Genomic DNA, 10853 nt, shown 5'->3' with positions numbered 1-10853 from the left:
AATTGGGAAGTTCTGGTGGTGACACTGACTAACTCAGCTCCGAATGGAAAGTTGACGTTAGCAATGGTTAAAGAGAGCATGTTGAATGAAGAAGCCAGAAGAAAAGAGCGAGGTTTAACTAATGCCTCCTCCCAATATGAAGCACTTGTTTCAGAGTCAGGGGGAGAAGTCAAAGTAGAAAACCTCACAGTTTCGACAAGTCAGAGAGTCGAAGCAAGTCAAGAGGAAAGTACAAGCCAAGAAAGGAGTTCATTTGTCACCATTGTGGCAAGCCGGGGCATATCAAGAGGTATTGTAGGTTCTTGAAAAGAAAACAATCAAGGGGAAGAAACAAAGACAAAGGTAAAGATAGTGATATAGAAAGTGCTGCTATTGTTTATGAAGATGTTCTTATCATATATGATGAAAATTATGTGAATCTTGTTGACAAGCGGATTTTTGCTAGTAAAAAATTCACAATAAATTCTCGTTGCTAGTATAGTTTCTAAACCAACAAAGAATCCTTTCGTACAAAAAAACTCGTTTGTCACTAAAGCAAACCCAGTAAAAATAATAACCGAAGTATTTAAACCTCAGGTCGTCTCTCAAGGAATTGCAGGGAGGTGTGTTACTATTGGTTATGAGATGGTATCCTTTTCGGTTTTTGAAATAAGGAATAAGGAAATAAAATGGCAAGAAAGTAAATTAATAACTAGAAAAGCTCTTGGCAAGGTATGAGAACTAGACGTCCTATCCTAGTTATCCTTATCAATTGTGATGAGAATTTTCCATTTCTCCCACTTAGTTAACCTCTAACTATGAAGGAAAGTCAAGTAGACTAATCAATTTGATTCCTCAAGTCCTAGTCAACTCCTAAGGAAAGACTAGCTTTAGAGGGATCCAAATTAAACCAACCAGCAACTTTCAATTAACAATCAACAAAGGAGTTTGATATCTCAAGAGTCTCTAATTACTCAACCAAAGCCAAGAATATAAGAATATAACTTAAAACCCTCCCAAGCATTTTATCAAATACTTGGAAGGCATAACATAAAAACATAGAGAACTAATAAGAGATAATAAAATCTAAACAACTAATTCGCAAGCATCAATAATAATAAATAAAGGAAGAAGCAATAAACTTGAAATACCTCAAATTGCATTAATTATAAAATCAAATCTAACATGAATGATTCATAAACCAAATTGAGGAATAAATAAATCAACAAGGAAAATAGATCAACTAAGGTTATAGAAAAAATAAGAGTAGAAGAGAACTTAATTAAAGCAAAGTAGAATTATTAAATTAAGAAAAGCTAAACCTAAAATCCTAAAACCTAGAGAGAGGGGAGAGCCTCTCTCTCTCTAGAAAACTACATCTAAAACCTAAATTGTGAATAATGAAAAGTGTATGAATGAATGTTGTGATTCCCCCACTCTGCAGCCTCTAATCTGTGTTTTCTGGGCCGAAAACTGGGCCAAAAACATCCCAGAAATCGCCCTCAGCAGTTTCTGATATGTCCAATACGTGCCTCTGTCATGCGTACGCGTCGTCCATGCGTACGCGTGGATTGAATTTTCGCACGGTCACGCGTACGTGTGATCCACGCGTGCGCATCGCCTAACAGTATGGCAACAATGACAAATTATATATCATTTCGAATCCCTGGATGTTAGCTTTCTAACGCAACTGAAACCGCCTCATTTCGACCTCTTTAGCTCAAGTTATGATCGATTGAGTGCAAAGAGGTCAAGGCTAACAGCTTTGCAATTCCTTCAATTTCTTGTATTCCTTCCACTTTTGCATGCTTCCTTTCCATCCTCTAAGCCATTCCTATCCTATAAACCCTGAAATCACTTAACACACATATCACGGCATCGAATGGTAATAAGAGGCGATTAAACATAGCAAATTTAAGGCCAGAGAAGCATGATTTCAATCATAGCACAAAATTGGGAAGGAAAATGTAAAACATGCGAATTATATGAATAAGTGTGAGTTTAGTGGATAAAATCCACTCAATTTAGTACAAAATATACCACAAAATAGTGGTGCATCAAATCTCTCCACACTTAAACATTAGCATGTCCTCATGCTAAACTCAAGAGAAGCTATAAGAGAGTGACGAGGAATGGTAAAACTTATGAAATGAAACATATCCATATGAATGCACCTAAATACAAAAATACTTCTACCTACTTGGTTAAAAGTAAACAAATTCTCCAAGACAAACATAAATCAGATTCCACTAATTCAAATCACAAAATAAAGTACAAGTAAACTTACAGAAGAAAATAACTCATGAAAGCCGGGAATAAAGAATCGAGCATCGAACCCTCACCGAAAGTGTATACACTCTAATCGCTCAGGTGTTTAAGGTTCGATTCTCTCAATTCTCTACTAACCTTGCTTTCTAAGGCTTGCTCTTCTTCTACCAATCAACAAATAATTTGATGCACAAATACACATATCAAGAGGTCTTTCAAGGGTTGTGATGGGGTTAGGGTCGAGGTAGGATTGTATTTGGCCAAGTGGACAAAAATCTAAATCCTTAATTAACCTAAACTTCTCACCTAACTTAGGACAATCCATGTAATCATAGTATAAAGCCTAACTGCCCATTAACTATGTTTTGCCACATATTCACAAGAATATACAACACCCAATTCTCAAACCAAATATTGGCAAATCCAACATCCCCACACTTAAATCATGAATACTCTCACTAGTCTAAGCTAACCAAAGATTCAAAGTAAGGACATTATTATTTTCCGCTTAGAATTAGTGATGAACTAAAGTAAAGAATAAATGGGGTTAAAAGGCTCAACATTGGTTTACAAAGGATAATGAAAAGGTTAAGGCGATATGGGTATGTAAGCTCAGTGAAACAAGGCCTCAATCATATAAGTGCATACATACATCAAACAATGGAAATATAGAATTAAGCAAGACAAAGATCACAATTTTAGAGAGAACAACACACACCAAGAATAAAATATTGGTTGATAAAATGCAACCAATCGAATAGGCTCAAAATCTCACTGGTTTTGTGTGTTCGAGCTCTAAACAATGTTCCAATATAATATTTCTTCAAACAAGTTCAATAAAAAATTTAATTCAAATTAGTGAAATGCTATAAAAGGGGTCTTGGAAAAAAACTTATCATTCCAACCAAGTTGTGGTAGACGAACATGCACAAAATCAAACAATCATGCAATCAAACATGCAAATGCAACAACTAATTTAACAAGGAAAATTAAACATTGGTGTTGAAATAGGAAATAACTAACCCACGGAAGTCGGTATCGACCTCCCCACACTTAAAGATTGCACCGTCCTCGGTGCATCCTAAGATGTGCAAGTGGTAACGACCCAATTTTCAATACGCCTAGGACATACCGGAAACTGAGCGCTACCAATTTGTCATCCTAATTATTATCTATTATTTATTATATGAGCCTGATTCATTGTTAAAAGCGTAGTTAGTTTGTGAGGTACTTTTTTTTTTGAAAACGTTTGGATTAATAAACAGAATCATTTATAATCAATTCACAAATAATAACAGATAAAATAGTTATAAACAACCACACATAAATACATCACAAGTAGTTGAAAACATTCGGTGATTCAGCCTTTATTAGAGTATAGACTTTTAGTTAGAACACCCCTAGATATAGCTAGATAATAACTATATACATATATATACATACAACATCTCAAGCCCTGACCTGTTCAAGAAGTCCCTAAGCTGGCATCCAGGCTAGCCTAGACTCTATACTCACCTAGTTCCTCTAAACTACTAAAGCGAGGGAAAGTACGTTCTAAGTCTTCAAAACTCAAGTCAAGTGGAACATCATCAAAAGGTAGAACATCATTTGTTACTCCTCTGCACGATCAGACATTGCCATATGACGTCTCTCTGGTACCTCATCAAGTAGCCACACAACAGGAGTCTCGTACACAGGATTTAGGTTAAATTTCACGTACAAACAAGGTGCAGACATTGGCTGGTCTCACAGTATATACATATAAACAGAGAACGAGATTCACCCTAGATTCAGAAGACTACCTAGAGCAGAACCCTTTTTGGGAACGATCATCAGCGGACTACGGAAGGGTACTCATGCTTCCATCTGAAGGGGAAAGGGAGGGAGAAGGGGTAAGAACTGGGGAGTTCTTAGTAGGACTGGGGTTATTAGTTAAGTTCATTAATTCTGTGTTGTTTACCAGATAAATAGCAGAATACAGAAAAACAGTAAATAGAAGTTACAGATAAATAGAGAAGATAAAAAAAACAAATAGCATAACACAAACAGAAGAATACAAGAAAATAACACAGACATATAGAATAGAATACAAACAAGGAAAGCATACATTCATACAACAATCGTAACAGAGGAAATGCACAACCAAGTATGAAGCATGTCTAGCCCTAGTGCAGGTAATGAGCTCATTTGTCGGTTACATACCCGCTCCCGATGTTACCCAGAGTCCTCTGACCAGGTAAGGCTTCCCTGTTGGCAATGCCCCTCGCAAGAGTCCTTTGACTTGCATGGCGGATCTAGTTAACTTATATCTGCCCAACACACACACTGTAAGAGTCCTTTGACTTACAGGAGTATATGCTAGTTGTGTTTTCTCAATACCTCTGTAAGAGTTCTCTGACTTACAGAATAGCATTATAGCTAAGTATCCCAAGGACACGCTCTTAGTGGTCGTACCACCATCTATCTGACTGACTCTCTGCAGCAGATTCTTACATAATCATTCTCATTATCATCGTTCATTATCATTCTGATTATTCGTCATCACTTTCACATTCTTATGCAGTACCTCTTTCTTTCTTTGTTCAATCATACTATACAAACTTTACAGCTTTTACTTTTACAACATCTTAACTCAAACCATTTCTCTTTATCAGATTACTGTTTTCTCTTTGTCTTTCTACTCTGATCTGATTACTCTTTTCTCTTGATCTCTTTACTCTACTCTGGTTATTCTATTCTCTGTACCTCTTTATTCTGCTTTGATTACCCTTCTCTCTGTATCTCTTCACTCTGCTCTGGTTACTCTTTTCTTTGCTTAACGTATGTATCTAAAGCTTATGTAAATTTCGGTATGAATAGTTAGCCTGTCCCAAGTATAGATTCATTAAGTCTATACTGAAACAGTTTAACTTTTCATATAATACCTAACCCTAGTCGCAACTCAAGGACTAACTATGTTGCCCTAGTTTATTCGCTAGTCTCTGTCTATTTTTCTGTCATTAAAACTTTACAGAATTTTCTTTGGTTTTTATCTTTTCTTTAACTTCTTATCTTTCCTTTATCTTTTCCTCACTATCATGTTATTACCACTCTCTAAGTGTTTTATGAAGGTAATTATGAGATTCTGCGCTTAAAGTTGTCTTTCTAAAGCTTTTACAGAAAACTGCCTTTTTCGCATTATTTTATTATTTTTATTAAAATATTATTTTTAATTAAATATTATTATTTAATATTTTATTATTATTTATTATTTTATTAATATATTTTTGAAAATTACCCTACTTTAACTTTTAACCTTTAAAATTCACTTTTTACCACCCGTAACTTTTAATATTTCTACTTTAACCACCCTAACTTTTGGAAATTACCAAATAACCCCTCAAACACCAAAATAATTACAAACTTGCCCTTTTTAAGATCTAAAAGGTGTTTTTCAATATTTTTTATCAGACTCAAAGTGTTCTTCATGTTCTTCATAAATTCTTCAGATTCTTTCTCTGTTTTTACCCGTTTTTCACTCTTTTCAGCAACTGATTTTTACCATAATTCATAATAAATTTGCAGCCACTAAAATCCCATCTTTTCCACATGATTTCAACACAAATTGAACCCCAATTTAAGCTCTAGGTTTCGTTTTTCCAGCAGCTCCAAGAACACAAACTCAAAGCTTGAATTTCATCAAATTTACACCAAAATCTCAACAAGAGTCACTCATATAAATCATCAATTTCAAGCACAGCCAAACCATATCATAATTACAAAACTCAAACATAATCAATCAAGATTGAATTCGTCAAACCCTACTTGGTTTTGCTGCTCCTAATTTGGTCATGTCCTTAGGTGGTCCTTAAGCACTTTTTCCTCCTAAATCACATCAAGAACAACTTTAAATCCACAAACCCTCAACTGACCAAATCTCTCTCAGCACATTAGGAAGGGATATATCACCTTATACTTTCTGGAAATTAATGTTTCTTGGCCCTCAAGTCAAGTTAAGCATGATTCCTAAGGAAGAACATCAAGAAAATACATGTTTAAGCATGTTTCCTTGAAAACCGAATTGAAAGGGAAAAGGAACAGCCAGCTCACCTTATTTCCATCCTTGATAAGTTACATGGTTATGTAGAGGAAGAAGAGAGGATCATTTTGGTGAAATCAGAGTTTTGATTTGAGTTTTAGTTCAAAAGAAATCAAGCTTTGAAGATTTATGAACCAAGAACTTTCTCTCCTTTTTCTCTTGATGATTTTCGGCCACAATGAGAAAATGAGGCAGCCTTGGGGGTTTTGGGGGGTGTAGGGTGAGTTGTGATTGGTTGGCTTGGAGGTGGATTAAAATACTACTAAAATATCTCAGGTGTATAACTACTAAAACTAGATGTATCGGAACACTTGTAAAATCATCTCTAAAAATTCTTTTCTGAGCTAATAGCATAAATGACACTAGTAACATATTTAATATAAGAATAGAACATGTATGATGAGGCCTTTGTATTGCTAAAGTCATCAGAGAGTGCTAGTGCTAATGAAGGAAAGTATGCAAATGCAGTATGTAAAAGAGAATGAAAGAGAATAAGGATGAGAAGAAAGTAAGAAAAGAAGAAGAAGGAGTAAGAGAGGAGGGAAGAAAGAAGAAAAATAGAAAACAGGAAATGGAGTTGACGCGCGTGCCTGCATCACGCGTATGCGTGAAAACTGAGTTGGCCATGCGACGCGTACGCGTCGCCCACGCGTACAGGTGGATGGTCTGAAAGCGAAAGGACGCGCACGCGTCAGGGACGCGTACGCGTGGGGTGATTTTGTGCTTCTAGCACAGTTCCAGCGCGAGGGTAGCACAACTCTCGGGTCAAACACCCATTTACGTCGATTGCCATATCCACGAGTGATGTACGTGTACGCGTGGGTCGAATTGTGCGCAGAGCACACCAGCCGCACGATTCCATCACAACTTTCTATTCGTTGGATGAGATAGCAAAATTTGGAATCGACGCCCACGCGTGACCTACGCACACGCGTGGGTTGCCCCTTTTTTTATATATATGTAGAATGCAGGTGATGATGCAGAGATTATGAATGAACACTAATAAAAATAAGATAAAATAAAACTAAGAATAAAAAGAGACGATTATACCACGGTGGGTTGTCTCCCACCTAGCACTTTTAGTTAAAGTCCTTAAGTTGGACATTTGGTGAGCTCCTTGTCATGGTGGCTTGTCCTTGAACTCGTCTTGAAACTTCCACCAATGCTTGGACTTCCAATAGGCTCTAACATCCCCAAGTGAATTCACCAAGCCTTGATGAAGTTCTTCACAAGCCTTGAGCTCCCAAAGTTGATCCTCTTGTATGCCGAGATCCCAAATCTTATTTCTACACCCGTCTTCTAGTTGAGCATCATGATTCCAGCCGAGTGGTTCAGCCTTGGAATTCTCATTTAAGTGCCCAAACATCCTCCTAGACCTATTTAATTGAGAATTATACCAACCCTTGCAGTTAGGCCTTGAGCTTCCAACCATAACAAACCTAGGATAGTGTTGCCAACCGCTAACCATCTCCCTTTTACTCTTAAAACCGCAGATAGCTCTAAGTTGTCCATCCATTTTAAGCAAACCATATTCAAGTGGGAAGGTACAGTTGAAGGATAAGAATTTTACCCACTTGAATGTTGTGTTGGATGGTAGTGGCTTCGGGGGAGGTATCTCCAGTGGTAGCCTTGCCAATGTATGCTTCACTCTCTTGGGCTCCTCTCTGATTGTCTCCACCTCTTGACAAGCTCCTGCAACAGTAACCTCTTCCTCTAGTTCAATGGGAGAGGGTTCAATTGAAGGTGGAAACTCATTAATTGTTGAACCCATCTTATGATCAACCACTTCCAAGTCTTCAACCATGATATGCCTTGTAGGTTGTACACCCTCCTCAACATCAAATTCAAACGTCTTGGAAGGAGGCTCTATGACTTGAGTTTCCCATGGAGGTTCCGCATCTCCTAAGTCTTCAACCACTTCCTCTTGTTTAATAATTTCAGCTTTCTCCACTTGCTCTAGTACAAAATCCAGCTCCTCCGTGATGACTTTCACCTCTTGACAACTTTCTTCAATTTCCCCTAATTCTTCAACCGCTCCTTCATCTTCAAGGGTCTCTCCTACCTCCACTTTTTGGGCCTCGTCTTGCTTCTTTTTAAGTATGAATTTGTGAAACCGATCCATTACGTCCCTAAGACGATCCTTTCTCTCTTGTTCCATGTCACTAGCATAATTGGGATCGTGTTGCTCTTGGATTGATGTATGTGGGTGCTCTTCCATGGAGGGTGGTGATGGGATGGAGAGAATATTATGTGGTTGAGAAGGAAGTGCACCAGAGCTTGAGGGTTGAATATTGGGAATAAAGGATGATTCCACACGAGATATAAGAGCTTGGACAGTAGAGGTGAGACCGGTGAGAGCAGAGGTAAGTGTGGTCTGAAGCTCCTGTTGCCCTTGGCGAAGAACACTAAAGGTATCATCTATGGGAGCTTGGGATGGATAGGAGGGTTCATTTGTTGGGAGAAAAGGCTCATAATGGGTAGGTGGTTCTTCTTGGTAAGGGTATAGAGATGGTGAATATTGAGATGGTGGTTCTTGGTATGATTCATATGGTTCGTATGGTGGTTGGTGTGGTGGATAAGGGTTAGGGTCATATGGAGGTGAATGGTGGAAAGGGGCTTGTGAGTATGGTGGTTCGAAGCTATGTTGAGGAGGGGGTTCATAGGCATATGGTGGGGCTTGTTGGTAACTACAAGGGGGTCCAACATATCCATTGTCTTGGTATGTACCTTGGAATGGCTCTTGCTCATAGTAAGTTGAAGGAGGTTGTTGCCAAGAGGGTTGATCAAATCCTTGTGGCTCCTCCCATCTTTGATTGTCCCATCCTTGATCCAAGCTCTCAATGTAATCTCCTCTTCCTACAACATGATTGTAACTAAACTCATAGCCAAAGGGGTGAGAATTCATAGTAGCGAGAGAAATAAAAACTAATAAAAATTAATGAAAATAAACTCTTAAAACTAGAAACACTAACAAAGAAACGAAAAGCAAAATTATTCACAATAACCAACAACAAGGCACACGTTTGCAATTCCCCAACAATGGCGCCATTTTGACGAGTGAATTTTTGCTAGTAAAGAATTCACAATAAATTCTCATTGCTAGTATAGTTTCTAAACTAACAAAGAATCCTTTCGTACAAAAAAACTTGTTTGTCCCTAAAGCAAACCCAATAAAAATAATAATTGAAGTATTTAAACCTCGGGTCGTCTCTCAAGGAATTGCAGGGAGGTGTGTTGCTATTGGTTATGAGATGGTATCCTTTTGGGTTTTTGAAATAAGGAACAAGAAAATAAAATAGCAAGAAAGTAAAGTAATAATTAGAAAAGCTCTTGGCAAGGTATGAGAACTAGATGTCCTATCCTAGTTATCCTTATCAATTGTGATGAGAATTGTCCATTGCTCCCACTTAGTTAACCTCTAACTATGAAGGAAAGTCAAGTGGACTAATCAATTTGATTCCTCAAGTCCTAGTCAACTTCTAAGGAAAGACTAGCTTTAGAGGGATCCAAATTAAACCAACCAGCAACTTTCAATTAACAATCAACAAAGGAGTTTGATAACTCAAGAGTCTCCAATTACTCAACCAAAGCCAAGAATATAAGAATCTAACTTAAAACTCTCCCAAGCATTTTATCAAACACTTGGAAGGCATAACATAAAAACATAGAGAACTAATAAGAGATAATAAAATCTAAACAACCAATTCGCAAGCATCAATAATAATAAATAAAGGAAGAAGCAATAAACTTGAAATACCTCAAATTGCATTAATTATAAAATCAAATCTAACATGAAGGATTCATAAACCAATTTGAGGAATAAATAAATCAACAAGAAAAATAGATCAACTAAGGTTCTAGAACAAATAAGAGTAGAAGAGAAATTAATTAAAGCAAAGTAGAATTCTCAAATTAAGAAAAGCTAAACCTAAAATCCTAAAACCTAGAGAGAGGGGAGAGCCTTTCTCTCTAGAAAACTACATCTAAAATCTAAATTGTGAATAATGAGAAGTGTATGAATGAATGTTGTGATTCCCTCACTCTGTAGCCTCTAATCTGTGTTTTCTGGGCCAAAAATTGGGCCAAAAACATCCCAGAAATTGCCTCATTTGGACCTCTTTAGCTCAAGTTATGATCAATTGAGTGCAAAGAGGTCAAGGCTGACAGCTTTGCAATTCCTTCAATTTCTTGTATTCCTTCAACTTTTGCATGCTTCCTTTCCATCCTCTAAGCCATTCCTGCCCTATAAACCCTGAAATCACTTAACAGACATATCACGGCATCGAATGGTAATAAGAGAGGATTAAACATAGCAAATTTAAGGCCAAAGAAGCATGTTTTCAATCATAGCACAAAATTGGGAAGGAAAATGTAAAACATGCAAATTATATGAATAAGTGTGAGTTTAGTGGATAAAATCCACTCAATTTAGTACAAAATATACCACGAAATAGTGGTGCATCACTTGTCTGTGATGATTCCACTTGGATTATGGACTCTGGTGCATCATGTCATGTCACTCCAAAAT

Source organism: Arachis ipaensis, chromosome B4 (genome assembly GCF_059453495.1).
Source record: "Arachis ipaensis isolate K30076 ecotype BB chromosome B4, ASM5945349v1, whole genome shotgun sequence".
NCBI lineage: Eukaryota > Viridiplantae > Streptophyta > Magnoliopsida > Fabales > Fabaceae > Arachis > Arachis ipaensis.
The sequence above is the reverse complement of the archived record's forward strand: the minus strand, read 5'-3'. Positions refer to the sequence as shown.